A 20,658-nucleotide genomic window follows, 5' to 3' on the forward strand; every position below is an offset into this window, starting at 1 on the left:
GAGTGAGCAAATAGTAATCAAGTGTAAAGTTCAGTGATTATTGGTTAAATTTACTCTATATAATATACGCATGTGAATATATATAACCTTACCCATATCTTCATCCGCACTTTATATATATATATATATATTCACTTTTAAAAATTAAATTTTGTTATATGTTAAATCCTATGTAAATTTACTTAAATAAACATAAACAAAATTAAATAAAAATACATAACTCTAAGTTGATCCACAAGTTTTTATTTTAATTTGTGTTTAATTAGAATCCTAATAGATAGAGAAAAATACATGAATATAATTATAGGTGATGGTGCTCTAAATGTGATTTCTATACCGGGAATGATATCGGATTTCGAAAAATGCAAAACGGAATTTGATGCAATTTCATCAGTTAATCAAGAAAGAAGAATAATTGTAGCCAACAAAGTTAGTATAATTCAACTTGCTTAACCGAACTTTCTTCTTCTTTCTTTCTTTAGTCTTTGTTGTTTGAAGCATTCTAATACTTTGAACTTCAATAGACAAAGAATTTATTTCATGTTAATTTAATGTTCAATCAATTCAGCTTTATTCTAATTTCATTCATTGGTTTAAGAGTTTATGTTTTTAGTGATTTGACGAATTTATACTGATAGGAGTATATCTAAAGTGGGATGAATATATAAAATTCATATGGATATATAGTATTTAAATGAATGAATTTAATAAGGACAATATTGGAATGTAACGTGGATGTAAATAGTATTTTTTAAAATTTTATTAGGGATTAACTTAGAGTGGGATGTACTTATAAAAAATGTGAATGGAAATAACAATACCCAATATATAATCTTAAAAGTAAAACCCTGTCAAAGCAAAATTTGGGAGAATTATACTACTCAAGGAGATGCATTGTTACGATGGGAGTACATGAGTGCAGCGGCACCGTTGTGGATTATCGTTGATGTGTCAAAATGTGAAGCCAACCTGAAGTGGGGCCACAGGCGGATTCAGGATTTTCAGGGAGTTGAAACTTAAGAAAATCAATAATAAAATTTATATAGAATAAAATGGGAAACTTCTTTGTAAACTCGCATCCTTTATAACTAAAAAGTTAGAAACTTGGATTCGGTCTTAGTTCCATCTCTTATTCCATAATCTCATTAACTCCATAAAACAAAGTAGAGAATTTTGAAGCCAAGAATGTTGCCCAATGGGAATATTACAAACCAAGTATATGTTTATACACTTATTCGGGATTATATTTAGCTGCCTCTCTGGTGAAATATAGTCCAAATTGTTGTATTTTTTGTATTAAATAGGTAAAACTCAATGGTTGAGTAAGAAATTGGAGAAAAAAAGAAGAAAAAGAGTGAAATTCGAAAGACAGGGACCAAGTTGCAAATAATCCATAGATTAGACAAGCGGTGAAATGAAGATCGAAGATGTCAAAGCTTTAATTGGATGCGACTAGAAGATAAAGGAACAAGATTACAAGAGAAAATGACTGAAATGAAGCAAAATCAAAGTTTAAGGATTGAAGCGCAAATATTAAAAAGTTGCGTCTAACCTTACGATGAAGATTTGAGAGTGCTAGGGTCAATCGGACGAGGAAAGAAATCAAAGGGATGAAGTATAATCGAAGTATTATCATATTGAGACTTTCAGACGAAAAAGTTATGTTTCAGATTTTTAGTCTCTATTTGAGACCCATTTTTGGCATGGTAACCGTTCGAATTGAAAAAATTCTATCCGAAACAATTGTAGCCCTTTGAGTTAGCTTTTCAACAAACTTTGAATCGCCTCAATCGAATGTCGGGAAAGAAAGTTATGACAAAAATATTGAAGGTTGTCAGATCGAAAAAAAAAAAAAAAAAAACTTGAACTATACGATTGCATAGTACTATGCAGGACAAAAAAAATGGAGTTCAGCATTGAACTATGCGGTCGCATAGTGTAAAAATTTGGCCGAATCTCAAGTTTTCTTATACGATTAAAACTTAACTCGACAAGATTTTGGACAACATCTTTAACCGAGATATGAGCATAAATACCAGAATATCACATACACATTAGAGTGCCTCTTTTATGCAACAAAACACATCATAATCACATTGAAGAAGAGGAGCAAAAATCAAGTTTGTGAGGGAATTCAATCAAAGAATTGCAAAAAGATCATCAAGGAGATCTCATATCAAGAAATTTGCTCAAGAATTGGGAAGAGAAATCAAGAGAGATCAAGAATTCATTGTTCTCTTCAATTATTTGATTTCCGGGTGATGTTCATTAAACTTAGAATGATTTCTTATGATTTCAATATACTTTGATAGATTTTTACATTGTTAGGATGAGATGATTGTTATAAGATTTTTGGTATTAACTAATTATTTTGATGTTTAGTATGTATATTTTCTTGGATGTTTATTATTGTTTTCATTGACTTCTCAATTAATTAGCTACTAATTAAGATGATTTATTGGAATCCATTGTTGTCGAGGGAGATAATAGATTTTTAGCTAAAAATAATGAATATTGTAAGGTTTGATAAAGGATAGAGATATACATCTATACTTTACATAGTTTTCATAGATATTCTAGATCGTTTAATGCATTTATCATGTTCGTGTCTTTCATCCAAAGATATGAAGGTCACATGTGACTAGGTTGTGTGGGTTGTTGTAGTGCAATGTTGTCGAACTTAGGTCACAATCTGGTGCTGATTGGTGGGTAAGTTCTTTGCTACAGCACCCAAGCTCTTATTTTGCATCTTGCTTTGCGATGGTGAGATGGCAGTGCCAGTGGCGTGGTGATGATGTTGGCGTTGCTAGTGAGGTTGTGGTAGTGATGATGTTGGCGGTATTAGCATTGACATGGGGTGGCAGCAAAAGCGACAGTGGTGTGATTTATTGATGATTTTTTGTGGGTTGTTTTCAGATTCGATACGCTTTGATGGTGATGATGGTGGTTCTAGTGGTGGTGGTATAGGCAGTGGTTGTGGTTCTTGGTTTGAAAGAGTGGGGTTGTATAGCACAATTTGTGACCAATAAATTTGGTTAATGCATGACGAATAAATAATTTGTGACCATTGAAATAGATAAATTGTGACATTGATACAATTACCAGTGACCTGTGCACAATGACCCTATGACATGTGAGGTGTCACATGTATTTTTGCACTTGTTACAAATCACAGTCAAATAGAATTGGTCATAGATCACTAATTTATGTTCATAGTTTAATATTATTTAGTCACAAGTCATTTCAGAGGTCATAGGTCATATTGTATAGGTCACAAATATTCACATATTACATGTTATAGTTCATAGGTCAATATTAATTGGTCACATGTTATAGTTCACAAGTAACATATTATAATTCACAGGTGAAATTGTATAGGTCATATATGTTCACATATCACAGGTTATAGTTTATATGTCAATATTAAATGGTCAGAGGTTATATTTCAAAGGTCACAGATCAAAGGTCAAATTGTATAGGTCACAGATGTTCAGAGGTCGCTGATTATAGTTCACAAGTCAATATTAATTGATCACATGTTATAGTTCACAGATCACAGATCAACATCCATAGTAACAAATCAATATATACAAGTCACATGTTCAATGGAACTAATCATAGACCATTGGAACAATATCACAGAAAACAAATTAATGTAAATTCAAGAGAACTAGTCACATGTCATTGATTTCTCCGAACTATTCACAAATTCAATTAACTGGATTTCGACAATGAGAATTGAAGTTATTTGATCTTGTGAGTACTCTATAAGTTACATCAGGTGTTGTTTTTAAAATTTCAATTTAAAAAATAGATTTAAATTACACCAGTGCTACTCAATCGTTGCTGTAGAAGATGATCTATCGCAACGATGCTCAATCCATGCTATTTAACGGCCACTATGTTTCTTCCTTTCTCTCTACCATCTGAGTCAATGATACCCAATTTTCACTTAGCGACGATCAGATCGTTGTGGAAGAAGATGCTTCATCATTGATGATCACTGTAGATTCTATCTTTTTGTTGAAGAAATTATTTGGATGTCAGCTGGGGGATGTTGGCGAGGTGGATTTCAAATATTGAAAGAGGGGATCGAAGATGAGGTGATTGTGGGAATTTAATTAGGACCTGAGTTTTGAAAATATAAACTTAATTCTCTAGAAATTGAACTGTCGTATGCTTAATCCTTGATATATGATTTTTTTTCCCTTGAGTTAAACTTTGGAATTGGGCTGAAGCTAAAAATTAAAAAGGGTACTTACACAAATATCCTATATTTTGATATAATTTTGAAAAAAACATGATAAACTTCGATTAAATGACAAATAGCTAAAATTGAACATATATTATGCACTCAAACCTAATGCACAACAGTTTGTCAAGAATCAGCCTCCGAAGCTCAAAAAAGTGGAAATCTTCCACAAATCAAGCACAAAAAAATCAAGGTAGCTTCAACAACCATTCTTCAAAGTTTTCTTCCCCAAATCTAGAAATACAAGAAAATAAATAAATAAATAAAAATAAAAATTACAATTTTTTTTATGCTTTTGATTTTTGTTTACTTAATTTTCCAATTCTATCATTTTGCATAAATTATGTAAGCAACATCTATAAATATCAATTTCGAGCTAAATAAACTCACACTTACAAATTCTAATCATCTTAGTGCATTGTCTATGCCACTTTTCTTTGAATTTTGTGATTAGTTTAGTTTGAAACTTGGAATATAAATAATTGACATTTATGAAGTTTCTTTTTGATGGTTTTGCTATTGTGGCTGAAAAAAATTGAAAATAACATTGTTAATCTTGAGAGGAAATAGATTGGGTTAATACATATGAAAAAGAAAAAATTTGAATCAATTCAATTGATGCATGTAAAGTGTTTACAAAAATGAAAATATGTTCTATCGTCACAGTGTTTTATTAGAGCAATTAGCTAGTGTATACGTATGCGTTTTTGAAAATTTAAATATATGAATTCAAATCTTGTTTTACGTTAATACATATGAAAAATTAAATTAAATCAATTCAATTTATGCATCTAATGTGTTTAGCAAAATGAGAATGTGAAGAAGTAACATTCTGTCAATTTGCTATGAAAAAGTCATAGTATAATGGCGGATGCGAATATTTGGAGTTAGTGGGGCACAATCAAATTTATTAAAAAGTTAAGAAAAAATTATGTATTCTTCAAAAATACATACAGGTAATCACTATCACAGATTCACAAATGTCATATATATGATAAATAAAAACTCCCAAAGAATTACGAATAATCTCACATTTATGATGAATAACAATTTTCAAAGAATTCTCAAATTAAATATCACAAATGACAAAATAATCTCAACTCTCACTCTCCCAATTGTTCGATCATCGCTGTGAATTTATTCTAATAAAAAAAGCCCAACTATCGTTACTGCCCAAAACTAATTTTTGGCTTTAAAAAAATCTTGAAGTTGGTAGGTCACTTGACCCACCAAGACTCTGAGTAGGTCCGCCAATGTCGTAGTATCTTATTGGAGCAATTAACTATATGCATACATGTGTATTTTGGGAAATTTAATTATACAAATTCAAACATTGTTTTGATCTTGCAATTAATTCATATTTCTTTGAAACAATTCAATTGATGTACGAGAATCTAAAACAAAAGTAACATCATGTCACTTTTCTATGAAAAAAATCATAGTATCTTATTGGAATAATTAACTAGATACATATATATGTGCGTGCGTGTAGGGATGACAAACAAATCCGTCATACCCGAAGCCTACAGGGTCCCACCCCAAACAGGACGGGGATTACCCACTTAATTGAGTAATTGGGTCGGAGACGGAGTGAGGGACTTCGTCCTGAGGCGAGTAGAGGAAACGGGGTCCCCACCCCGTCCCACATCGTTTATTTTTTTATTTAAAAATTCAAAAACTCTATGAAATTTTATTAATTCTAATATGAGATGGCAACTAAAATTATCTAAGGAATATGATAAATAATAAAGACAATAGTTTATCATAAAATATTAGAATAGTTTAACTTTTAAAAATAAATTAATTAATTAAAAATTTTAATAACTATATTATTGTGTCGCTTTAATGAATGGGAACAATAAAATGAATGATCAAAAGTAAGCATTCAATACTTACATGCTAATTCTTGTCATTTTCTTACTTCTATTCTTCACAAGTAAGCATTCAATACTTACTACACGCTTAGAAGTAAAAAGTTGGGTAAATACATGGATAGACCACACTCTAACGTGGAAAGTATGTATAACATGAGTGTATGAAGAAAAGGCTATGCATGTATGTATGGCTCAACATGGTTACTAGGGGTTGTAATTATTGAAAAAGAAGGCTTGGAAGGCTTATATGTTAATCCTAAATTGACCTTCATCAATTCCCAAGTAACTTACCATCTTACCACAAACCATATATTCTCAAAAGAGTTTTCAATTCACAAAATCAATGAATGCTCATTGTTATTTTAGTGCAAGGTGGCTCTCGATCTTCACTAACTCTCACAGAAGACTTCAGCAAGAAACTACTCTAGCTATATGTGTTAAACCACTTTCTTACCACAAGGCTTGTGTGCGCAAAAAAAATTCAACAAATGTCTCAACATCCAAACTTTTATAAACAGCATCAATTCCTAGTGGCATATATTGTCATTCAAGAACGTGTAGTGAAGTAGGGACTTAAAAAAAATTTAGACCAAAATTTCATGTAAATCATACAATTCATAACAAAATTTAAGTTAAACTCTCTCCTCAACTAAGCATTACATTGTCTTCAATGCAAACACTTGTCTGCCAAATAAAGGTAAGGAAAGATGTCACCTGAGTGTCGAAGTGAATCACATGGGCTGAAGTATAAGAAGTCTGAAAGTTTTCAACGGAAAGGTGATGCAGAAAATGAAAATAAAAGGAATGCAATGATTAATGCATGAACTAAACCTAGAGAGAATGCATAAATGAAAATAAAAAGAAAGAGAAGGAAACGAACTCTCCTTGGGTTGCCTCCCAAGCAACACCTTTGTTTATTGTCATTGGCTCGACCCAATATTGCCTTCTTCAGCCCGCATCCAGCCAGGGCATTGTCAACCTTTGGCGCATTGTTCCAAACTCATTTAAAGTAGTCACCGGTGGTGTCCCATAATCCTGAAAATCATTAAAAGCAGCATAAATATCAGCATATTACCCATTATCATACCTTATAGGAATTTCATAATTTAAAAAGAAAGAATTTAAAGGGTCCGGGTCAATAAGCATGTGCTTCCTCCTCAGCGATTGCATCAATCATGTATGTTTGATGATACTCATCATCTTCTTCAGGCTGTTTCATGATGTGAAAGATGTTGACGTCGAAGGTCATGTTCCCAAAAAATAGCTTCATCAAACCATTCTTGCAATTGATAAGAGCGTTAGCTGTAGCGAGAAAAGGTCTACCAAGAATAATGAGATCTTGGAGTTAACATTTACTTCTATTTTCACATCCAAAACCACAAAATCCACAGGGTAACAAAATTTTTCAATATGTACTAGCACATCTTCAACTACCCCCTAGGTCTAAGAGTGGACCGATCGGCCAATTGTAGGACCACTGTAGTAGGTTTGATCTCACCTAGACCTAACGTCGAGTATATAGCATAATGCATGACGTTGACTCTAACCTCTAAGTCGAGGAGAGCTTTTGAAATCTCATGGTTCCCTATGATAAAAGAAAAAGTAGGACAAAGAGGGTCTTTATACTTTGGCGGGACTTTTTGTTCAATTACGGCACTCACATGTTCAGTCAAGAAGGCAGTTTTCTTGACATAGTGCTTTTGTTTTACAGTACACAAGTCCTTAAGGACTTTATCTTATGTAGGGACCTAGGAAATCACGTGCAAGAGAGGTAGATTGACTTTTACTTGCTTGAGATGCTCTAGGATTTTAATGTGTTGACTAGAAGATTTCGAGGTCGACTTGAGGGCTTAAGAAAAGGGCGCTCTAGATGGATTTTTCACTACCTCCTCACTAGGGGTGCTATTTTCTAAGCTACTGGGATCCTTCTCACTTTCCTTAGATTTGGGAGTTAGTTCTATGACTTTTCCAGATCTAGTAGTTATGGCATTCACTTCCTTCAAGTTGGTCTCTCCTGATCCTAAAATTTGTGCTATGTGTTGCCCCCTAGGGTCCGGTTGAGCTTGCACTGAAAATTTTTCACTCTCTCCTATAGCCAAGGCATTAGTTAGTTTGGACATATGAGATTTTATTTCCTTGTTTTCTTCAACAATTTGGGTGATCATAGTCTCAAACTTTTGATTAGTCTTACTCTGCGCCTCTATAAATGCATATAGTGTCTTCTAAAGAGTTTTTAGAGGACGTTGACTAATATGGAGGTGTAGTGTGAGCTTTATTTGGCTGACCTTCAGATTTCCAACTAATATTGGGGTGATTCCGCCACCCTGGATTGTATGTTTAAGAAAACAGAGAATAAGGCTCTTGGTATGTGCCTAAGGCATTACAGTGTTCCTCATAAACTCCCCTCATCTCAGCGTAGGTAGCACACTCTTGAGCTGGATGATCAGTTCCACTACAAACAAAACACGATCCTAAAGATTCAACATAGGATGCATTCTGTGTAGGCTTTAAGTCTCTAGTATGTAAGATTTTGAATTCTTTGGTGATGACATCTACCTTGGCTCTAAGGTCATCCTCCTCCCTAAGATGATAAATGTCTGTGCTAGTGGTGTTTCCGGTGGGTCGTAACCTATTAGTACTCTCAGTGGCACTAGGTCCAGTCCAGGTATAGGATTTCTCAGCTAAGTCATCTGAGTACTCTATAACCTCATTTGGATCTTTTTGTAGAAATTCACCATTACACATCATTTTCACAAATTGACGCTCACTATGTGATAATCCCTCATAAAAGTAACTCACAATACGCCAACTTTCATAAACGTGGCGGGGGCAAAGGGTTTACAATTCTTTGTATATTTTCCATACTTGATATAAAGTTTTGTGTCCTTTTGGACAAAAGAAGAAATTTGTTTTTTAAAGCAGTTGTTTTATGATAGGGAAAGTATTTGTCGAAGAATGATTGGGTCATTTAAGCCCAAGTCCCAATCAAACGTGGTCGCAGTGAATACAACTAGTTTTTTGCTCGTTCTTTGAGGAAAAATGGGAAAAATTTTAGCCTGACTGCATCCAATATACCATGTTGACAGTGAAAGGTTGCTACCATCTCCTCAAACTCCCTAATATGTACGTATGAATTTTTTCTTTCAAGACCATGAAAATTGGGAAGAAGTTGAATCATTCCCAATTTTAGGTCCACATGTGGCATGTTAGGTGGAAACATGATGCATGACGGTGTAAATGTACGTGTGGGGTGAAGGTAATCATGGAAGGTCCTACAAGGCACATCGACATGCTTACTATCAAACATTGTTTTGTGTAGTGTGATATTTGTGCCAATAGATACAGTATCAAAAAGAGGGTTAGAAAGTGATTCAAATACTGGTTGAGGTCTCGCAATAAGTCGCCATCGCTGGTCTCGAAGCCTATTCATAAAACACAAAAAATTGAAACTAAATAAGAAATAACAAAATAATTAAGAAAATAAACTAAAATAACTAAAAGAATGTAAAAAAGAAACGAAGTCACCCTTTTGCTTAAGAATCTTTCAAGTATTTGAACCGTCTTCCTGGCAACGGCGCCAAAATTTGATTACGCCCAAAGAATAATGCAGTAGTTGTAGTATAGCTTTAGAGTGTCGTATCCATAGGGAGATGAAAAATAATCCAATGAATCAAAAGTTAGGGTTTTGTTGTAATTTTATGTAAATGTAACATGTCAATTGAAATAGAATTCAAATAACAATGTATCAATTGAGGAAAATTAAATCAATGTGTGAAGCAGTGAAGCATCGAGATTTCCTCGATTAGATTGGATAAATCAACGTCAATTTTGCATGAAGATACTCAATTAAAGGTTTTTTTTTTATCCTAACACTTTAATTGAAAGATTTACGCATTCAACCCCTTCTTTAATTCCTGAAGAGTTCCAAATCTAGATTTCTCACACAACATAATTTCACAATTGTTTATTGAAATTAGATCCAAAATCGATCGTATACCTTAAGCATATGATAGTAAAAGATCACACCAACAAACGTTTTGAAATTGAAAATCAATACATAGTTCGATCATTCGATGGAAAAAACTTGATTGAATTCATGAAAATCTAATATTAATTAACCTAATCTCAAACATGCCCAACAAACATAAGAAATCTAATTCCAGAATTTTTAACAATGAAAAAAACAAATTATATGCAAGAAAGAACGACAAAAAAACCAAATCTAATCAAGGTCCTACGTGGTTTCACCAATTAATTTAGTTTTCCATGGATTTCTTGAGCCAAACTTGAGAGAAAATTGATAGGAGATGAAAAATGGCGTTCTGGGTCGAGATTAAGGCTTTAAAACGTGTGCCAAACAAGTTTTCATAAGTGTCAGTGTCCAAATAGGAATCTGGGATTTCGCCCTCGAAAATTACCCATGCAGCCGCATGGTTATAAGCCATGCGACCACATAGTTCAACCAAAATGGCCCCAAAAGTTCTCGGAAGGCAGCCATGGGACCGCATGGTTGTTACCATTTCTTCCGCCAAACAGTTTCTAGTATTTTGACCCTAACTTTCTCTCCCGATATCCAATTGAGGTGATTCAAGTTTCTTTGGAAAGATAGCATGAAGGGCTACAACTTTGATTCAGAAATCATCCTCTATGTCAAAAAGGGGTCCAAATATGAGGCTGAAAACTGGTGCGTAACTTTTTTGATTGGGAATTGATTTGTGATGATGTTATGATCATATTTCACCTTCTTTGACTTCCAATTGCACCCAATTGACCCTTAGAATTCTTGAATTATCATTCTATCGCCCGTCTCATCTATGGACTATTTGCAACTTGGTCCATGAACTTTCACTTTCTTCCACTCTGCCTTTTTACTCATTTCTTCAAAATTTCAACATTTTGACGTTAAATAATCATATGAATGCGACAATTGAGAGTGAAAAATATCATATTTTACACTCTTATTAGGTTTGTAAAGGAATGTTGGTTGGAAATGGTGGTTGAAAATGGTGGCGATGGTGGTAATGGCAACTATGGTGGAGGCGGGGACAAGGACGGTGAGGTGATGGTGGTGGCACTGGTTGTAGTGGTTAAGTGATGATGTTGTGATGGTGGTCATGGTCTCAAATGGTGGTGCAGGTGAGGTGGTGGGGGTGGGGGTGTCGGCAGCGATGGTGGTCACAAATTATTTGGTTGATTGTGACCAATAAATTGGTTTATGTGACCAATAAATATTGTGTGGCCAATGAAATAAATAACTTGTGACTAGTAAATAGCGCATGGCCTAAAAATTGTAAAGATGTGACCAATAATTTGATAAATCGTGATCAAAAAATAATTTGTGACAAATTAATTGGATATTTTGTAATAATAAAATAAGTTGTGACTCGTAAAATTTGTGATTTGTGACAAATGAATAAAATGTTACTTATTAGTTTGATAAATTTTTATGAATAAATTGTGACTTATAAAATTTTATATTGAAATAATTTGTGATTATATAATTTTTTTATTTTAATGGAGAAATAATTAGCAACCAATTAATTCGATAATTTGTGATAGAATTATAACCTTAATATATTTAATTAATAAAATATATGTTTAATTAATTGTTTTATAAGTAAAATTAAACCCCCCCCCCCCCCCCAATGTATCATACTTATTCTCTTATATATGAATTTTTCCCATGTGGGATTATGGATTGAGCCTTGTCATAGGATGAAAGTGGCCAGGAGCTATGTTTAAAATTATTTTATATGTAAGGAGAACTAATTGTCTTAATAACACTAACTTATATTAGTGCTTTTTACCGCTCATTAAACTTTTAAATATTGAGTTTTGACCACTAATGGAAGTTATCGCTAGCATGACATTCGTTTCATAATTTTAATGAAATTAATGACACAGCAGACGAAATGTAAATGTGGCTTCAAATACTGTTATACAAATTGTCACATAAAAAAGTCTTTGCTTGCTCCCTATATTTTGAAAAACTTCATTGATTTCTAACTATACTTTTAAAAACGTATTTGATTGCTCACTATATTTTAAGGTAATCGAAATTTGACTACTGAACCTGTAAAATTGATGTTGATCTGTCTTGAAGATTTAGAAATGTTGTTCTAAGTTTCACTTGTATACAACAAAATTTAATTTTGAAACATGTGACAAGTGAATGTTTCAAGATATTTCGCAATATAATTGAGTTTTGTTGCAGTTCTTTTCATATTTGATATATTTGAAACTAGGTTTTTAAGAGAAAACTAAGGATAGGAGTTAGAATTTGCAAAATTTTGATTTTAAATAAATACATATTTATCCATATTAAAGCATAAACATCTTGTTGCTTGATCGCCCTAAACCATTTCTGATCAGAATATACGTTATTCCAGTTGAAGTTAACTTGAACAATCAATATTTCTCAGATAAATACTGATGAACATTTCAACTACTAATTAAAAATAGAATGATGAAGATGGATAAAATAAAATGACAAAAAAATTGAGATTCTAATGGCTAATTTTAACAAAATTATGTATGATATTCACCCTAATAATCCAAAATCTATATTAACAACAAACCATCATGCATCACTTGCGGCCAATATTTTTGTGCAACCAAAAAAAGACAATAAAAATCATCCAAAAATATATAACATAATTGTGTGCATCAATGAAAACATTTGCAACTGCTAATTATATTAAAAAAAAGTTCACGGATATTCTATCATCGATCAAAAAAATTGAGCAGACACCTCCAATTCACCATAATTCTGTCATCAATAAAAAAAGGTCACTTCCTTCTCCTTTTTGTGAATTTTCCATTTATTTACCCACCTATTTGAAAGCTTCGATTGGAGGAGCATCCACAGTTGGTCACAAAGAAGAGATGTTCATCAAATTGGGTATATTTTGGTAGCAAACCAATTAAGTCTACACAGAATAGCACCAGTCCACAAATAAATAAAATTTGTTGTATGCAAGTGATATTTGGAACAAGATTATTAAGTTTTCAGGAGAAGCTAGTGTCAGTTTTATAAGTTTAGTGCCAAAACTTAACAACCTTAAAGTACAGTTTGTAATCAAAGACATTTTTTAAAAGTATAATGAGCAATAAAAGACGTCTTCCAAAGTATAGTGATTAGTCAAAGAGTTGTGAGGCAGATATCATGCTAATGAGCAACATCCGAACATTTTGATAAGTTTAGTACTCAAAACTCAACATCTAAAACTTTAATGAGTAGTTGAAGACACTGACATAAGTTTAGTAATCATTAGGACAATTAACTTGTGTAAGGATAATTATATTCCAATAATATTTATTAATTACATCGTATTCAAATTTATAATTTTTATTAGTTACACTACATTTGAATTGTATTTAAAATCTTTAATCTTTGTTTATCGAATTATATATATATATATATAGACACACACACACAACATGTGATTAGTTAGAACATTTATCTTAGTTTCGTCCAAAACTTTCGTTGGAAGTCGTATAACAACTTATTTGTCTCTCATGTTAAAAAATAATAAATATAAATGTATGATAAAATATAATTACTCATTTTACATCATGCAAATTAAAAATATCTTAACCGAAAATATTGTCAATGACGAGATGTTTGAATTCATGGAAGGTTGAAATAAAAATTCAATCTAAAGGATATCAGTGTTAAAAAATAAATATTGATGATCTTAACTACAATTAAAATGTGGTGCAATAAGCAAAAATTGTGAGTTGAACTTAGGAATGTAAATAAGCAGAGAGAGTTCACGAGCCAAAGTTCACAGCTCTCATAAAAATGGATCAAGCTTTTTCGGCTCGAGTCGAAAAATGGGGCTCGAACTGGGCTTTTACGTTTTTCCTCAAATTTCAACTTTTTTTTAGTTTTTTAAAAGGTAGCCGTGCAGCGGTCATTTCAATTCAAAGGCAGTTGTGGTTGCCTTTAAAGAGGTTTGCAAGACATGAGCCATTATGGCTCGTGTTGCTGTGGCTGACACGGGCCCGTACAAGCTTGGGCCAACACTTGAAAATGAGGCTCAACCCAAGCCTTGACCTGTTCCAATGAGCTACGATCTGAGCTAAGCCAACTAGTGGTTTTCCCAAGTCGAGTCGCGAACCACTCGAGCCGATGAGTTGAATTGACATCCCTAGTTGAACTTGTGGTTAAGTGGCCTCCTATATATTTAAAAATCTAAAATATCCTTTATAATACTTAGAATGTCTAAAGGCTAATTATATTGATACCACATTTTTCAAAAAATAGGATGTAATTTAATTAAATGAAGGTCCTTAACTTTTTCACATTATTACACTTATATCTCGATTTTTTCATTGTATTCTTATCCTCAAATTAACATAAGTTGTTTCTGATTATGGTTTCTTTCCAATAAAAAAAAATTGAAGATAGAATAAAAAGACTCATTTGCTCATCATTTTTTAGATAAGCAAAATTAATAATATTGCAAAAATACAATCAAATATTTGACCCTCATTTTAAATTTCAATTGTTTTTTGTCCAAGAAAACAAATATGTATTCCTTCAAGCAAAACAAGTAAATTAGAAGTATACACAAAAATAAAAATAAAGTCTATATTTTCAATTTCAATGGCATAATATCAGAAATTTCGTTGAATGGAATGAGGTTATATGGCAAATATGAAGTATTGATTACAGTAACAAGGACACGAGAAACAAAAATTTAATTTGAAAGAAGAATTGAACATTTTATTCAATAACTACAATGGAAAGAAAATGCAATCATTGCATTCCTACACAATGATTTTAATTTTCAACAACACTAAACTTGTAAGGAAGAGTCTACTATTTATAGGGGTGCATACCAAACCCTAAAAATTACCCTAAAGATGAAAAGTAAGTAAAAAAAAGCCACTAAAGACAAAACAAGAAAAATCTCGAAATGCTACGGTGCTCGAGTGCCCAGCTAGCGTTAGGCGAGTCGTCAACAGCGCCACTAGAAAGTCAAGCAAGCGTTCGAAGAGCGACAGTTCTCTGTTGAAAAATTCACCTAGCCGCTTGAGAGTCGAGCGGGCGGTAAGCGAGCACCGTCAACTCCATTTTTCCTCCTTGGACCTTATTTTGACATCTTTAAACTCAATACTCCAAACCATGCAAACCCTAGTCCGAATTTAGGACACAAAATCCAACAATCTCTACCTTAACACAAATTTTGATGCAACAAAAGAAACTCCAAAATTTCTCCACCTAGAGAAAAAACTCAATTGCAATGAATAAACTGAACTCTTCAACAAGAACCAAACTAACTTCTCCAAAACTAATAATTCTCCACTTCTTCTACAATATCCAGCTAGGATAAATGAACCCAAGCACTACTCCACATAATAACCTTGGGCTCCCAAAAGTCACAAATAATTTAAAATTAAAAAATAAGGTCGAAGCACACTCTGAAACAAAATCAACACTAAATGCTTTTGTAGAAGGCCCCTTGCTAGACTGAACAACTTCAAATCGGCTTTTCTTTACCTATCTCCACTGGATCTGTGCCTAGCAATTGAATAGGTTGGCACAACATGTGATGGGGGCAAAGCGACATTGCCCATTTAATAAGAATTCGATTGAGTTGTATTCTTCAACATGGATCACAAACCAAATCTCAACAGTACGGTACCAAATTGAATATCCACCATGGTACTAAATCTTTGCTGAATAATGTTCAACGATTCTGCATGACCTTATAAGGTGTAACTCAGACTTTTTTCACCTCTCCAGTATAATCCGGACACCTTTACAAACCTTCGAAACTCCACCTCTACCAATAAACTTGCATCCTTTCGAATAAAGTGTAACTAATAAGATAGATTTTTCTTAAAATCTGGAACATGTTGAATGTGAACAAATGTTATAAATGTCCTATCCAACGGCTTAAGTTTGACTCTACCAATTTCAGCTACCCGACAAGATGCATTGTTCCCCATGACCATGACACGTTTCGAAACTATTTCTTATGTTAAGATAAGTATTTTTATTTTTTTGGCACATTTATTTAATACCTAAATAAGATAATTATTGATTAAATTGAGTGGATTTCAATCACTACTGTATAGTTATGCTTTTTGTAGGGAAAAAACAAAGGAAGAGAAAAGGGATCAAAATCATGCAAAAATGTGAAGTTAGGGACTAAAGTGCACCAAGAAAAACAGTTGAAAGACTTGAGGTTGCAATTTATAAGTACTTGGTTGAAATTAAATTTCAAATCTAAGGACCAAATTGTACAAGATCAAAATCAGGGACCTATCCCACAATTATTTAAGGGACTTGCTGCAAAATGAACCCAATTCATGTTTTTCTCTTTTTGGCAGAGAGTTGGAGCCTAGGCGCCACCTTAGGGGGAAATACATGGAAATAGCCTTTAGAAAAGGGCCACTTTTCCAAAATGACTTTTGGTCAATTTACATACCAAAAATGCCCTCCATTTGGATATTACATAATAAGACACTATAATATAGAAATCCTCTATTTTAGTCCTTCAAAATAAATATTAGTTGAAATTTGATAGTTTTTATTCGATTTATTTGATTTTTGTTCGCTCTAAGTAGCCCCCTTATTGGTATCAGAGTCATAGAGATCATGAAAAAACCTATAAAAAATAGATTACTTGAAGAAGTAAAAATCTTTAGATTTAGATTAACACTTAAATTTTATATAAGTTTAATAAATAACAGATTAACTATTAGAAAATTAAAGGAATATTTAAATTATACATCTTTAAAATAATAATTGATTATAATACACAAATATTTACATCTTGATAAAAGCATAGAGATCATGGAAGTTAAAATAAGAAAAATAGATAATTATTGGCGTTTAAAAGAAGAGAGAGATAGTTATATATTTTTAAAACATATTCATAATAAATTAAAAATAATGACACCAACAATAATTAAAGAGTTGCCTAGAGAAATAAAGGAACAAATATTAAAAAAATTAATAATAGAAAATATAAAGGATATATATACATATGAAAAAATTATTAATATATATGAAGATGAAGAAAATAATTTATATTACAAAGAAAAGTATGAATGCAAGTGATAATACACGTTTAAAATTGAATAAATTACTTATAAAAATGAAAAAAATACAAGAGGAAATACGAAATATAATGTTAATACCAAAAAGAATGAGAATATCAAATAATAGACAATTAATAAAAGTAAAATGTGAAAGAGTAAAACTTGAGAGTAGATATTTTACTATAGTAAAAGAAGAATTAGTAGATTCAGATACAAATGAGAGAATATTTGGAAAAATAATAGATAAAAAGGAAGATAAAAGATGCAAATTAACTGTTAAGTTAGAAAAAAGAAAAAATTAAGATATCAATGAGTAAATATACGGAAGAATTAAAATCATTAATAAAAATGTTAATAAATGATGTACAAGATTTAAGAAATGAAGTAAAAGAAACAAGAAACGATATAAATATATTAAAACTTGAAATTAGAGAATTAAGAGAAAATAATAAAAATAAAGATAAGAAAGTAGATAAAAAACTGATAAAAAAAGAAATGACTCGAATATGAAAGAAATATAAAGAAAAAGAGAATATAGTAATAGAAACAGGAAATATGAATGATAAATTTAGAAAGAATATATTACCAAAAATATTAGAAGAGGAAGAAGAATATAGAGAAAAATCATTAGAAAAATTAAGAGCAGAAGAAAAAGAAGATAAAAATGAATGAAAAATTAGATTTACTAATAGAAAATTTTGATCAATTAAGTTTAACTGATATAAGTGAATACCAAGTTTTAATGAATATTAGAGGACGACCTAATCCAGCAGAAACCTCTAAAAATGAATTACATGATACAGATGAAAGTTATATACTTACATATAATAAACTATATAGACAATTCTATGATAAAGTAAGAGATAGACAACCACCTAAAGAAAATAGATATAAAGATAAGTTTGAATTAAATGATAATTATGATAAACCAATTAATCATGGAGGAACAAAACTAGATTTAAATTGTAAAATAGATACTAAAAAACCTTATTAATTTGGGCAGATTCAATGATATTGTTCTTTTTAAATAATAAAGATGAAACATGGGAAAGTATTGAAAGAAGAATATATTTCTTAATAACATCCTTTGAAAGAGGTGTTAGAAATTGATGGGAATGAATTAGCAATGATACACAAATATTAATAAAAAGAAATCTACAAACAGAAATAATAAAGTCAGATAGATAAGGTATATAAAAGTTAGTAGAATATATTTCAGATGAATTTTTAGGAGAAAATTGGATAAGAAATGCTGAAGAAGAATCAATAAGAGAAAAAGATAATGCTAAAATAAAATTAATAAATTTAAAGATATGTGATATGTGTAAAATTAAAGAATATACTTGTGAATTTAAAAATTACTATTATTTTCAATTTTTTAGTAATAAAAATTAAGAAGTATACCAAGACATGTACTCTAATAAGTTACTAGGTTCATGGAGAATATATTTTAAAATGAAATTTGAAAAATATGTTAGAGATAATATTAGAATACCTGAAACTTTAGGTTCAAGAATAAAATTTTTATTTGAAAGACTTGCATATATATATATATATATATATATATATATATATATATATATATATCAACAAAGACAATTAATGAAAAAATCAGGAAAATTAACTAAAATATGTTGTGAAGATATGGAAACCCCTGTGCAATGAGGATGTGATCCTGAAAGAAGAATTAATAAAAGAAAGTATAAAAATAAAAAAATTAAAAAATTTAGAAATTTTAATAAAAAATATATATATAATCTAGAAAAAGATATTACAAAAGAAAAATAACTCATATAATCAACAGAAAAATAAAAATAAAAGTTAATGTAAATGTAAATGTTGGAATTGTGGAAAAATAGGTAATATAAGCCTTGATTGTGATAAAAAAAAAAGTTAGAATATTACAAAAAGAATATTTAGAAATAAAAGATGAATTAAGTGAAATATCAGATATTGAAAAATAATAAGATCAATAAGTATATATAAGTGAAACAAATGATGGATCAGAATCTGAATAGAGAAATTGAATAAATAGAAAGTAATAATATAAATATACAAGAATATGAAGGAATAGAAGAATATGAATTAAAAGTCATTTTTTATAATAACAAGTTTAGAAAATTGAAAAATTTATCTTCAGACTTAAAAATAGAAAAATTGGAAGTCTTTGATAGAATTTGGAAAAGAAAAAGAATAGCAATAAACAAATATCACAAAATAGAAAAAATTATAGATGTAAGAACAACTAATGGACAACATAAATTAAATATTTTAACAAAAAATACAGTTGAAGAACTATTAACGAAGATTAGTAAAAAAACAAAGTGAAAAAATCTAATATGTTTATTTAGTAAGAATACAAATAATGTTTAAATCACTACTCAAAGAAGGAATAGACTCACTCTTAACTATAACTCTACATGATGGAAGAATAATAAATTTAAAAAATAGTCATTTAGGAACAATAGAATGAAATTTAACATATCACAAAAAATTATGTTTACGTGTTATCCAAAATATTGTGTATCATTAACATATAGAAACTTTAATGAAGTTTTAGAACTACATTTTAAGTTTCATAGAGATGATATCATGCAACCAGGTGATCAAATTATGACTATAGAATATAGAGCTTTATATACATTTACTAATTCTAATTATGAGAATATTTATTCCAATAAACCATATATTGAAGGTCATAAAGAATGTAAAGATATTAGTAAAATAATATAACAAAATAAACAAATAAATTTAATTCCAGAAGAATATGAATTTAGCATAACAAAAAATAAACCTGAAATAACTAAATTAAATAAAGGAGAATGTTCTAATAATATAATATTTAAAGATGGAAAATTAATTAAAATATCAAAAAGTTTTAAAATACCTAATAAAAACCAGTTAGAAGAAATCAACAAAATAAAAGAAGTAAAACTATATATGAATGCTGGAAATATGAAAATAGAAGGAGAATATTATAATGGAAGAGAATATATAAATTGACCAAATATATTATTAGATACAAGAGTTAGTAAATGTCATATAACTTCAATTAGAAATAAAGGTTTAATAACTCATAAAATTGAGTCATATAAGTATGTAAATTTTGATGGACAGGTACATATTACAGATTTAGAAGTTAAGGTACCAATAAAAATAGGAGGAATAGATATTTTAGTACCATGTTACATAAATAAGAGTATGGATATAAACCCACATATACTTTTAGGAATGAGTTTTCTAAATGGATTAGAAGATTATAGTATAAAAAGAGAAGGGTTATATATTGTTCATAATGGACAAACTACATTATGTAAAAAGAATTAGATGAATAATTAGATAAATTTTTCATTAGCTGTGTATATACAAATTACTATTGTAGAAACAAATATAACAACTTGTGTTTTAATAGATACAGGAAGTGATATAACAATATTTAAAAGTTTTTTAATAAAATCATGCAATAATAATAGT

This window comes from Olea europaea, unplaced genomic scaffold (genome assembly GCF_002742605.1).
Source record: "Olea europaea var. sylvestris unplaced genomic scaffold, O_europaea_v1 scaffold1714, whole genome shotgun sequence".
Lineage (NCBI taxonomy): Eukaryota > Viridiplantae > Streptophyta > Magnoliopsida > Lamiales > Oleaceae > Olea > Olea europaea.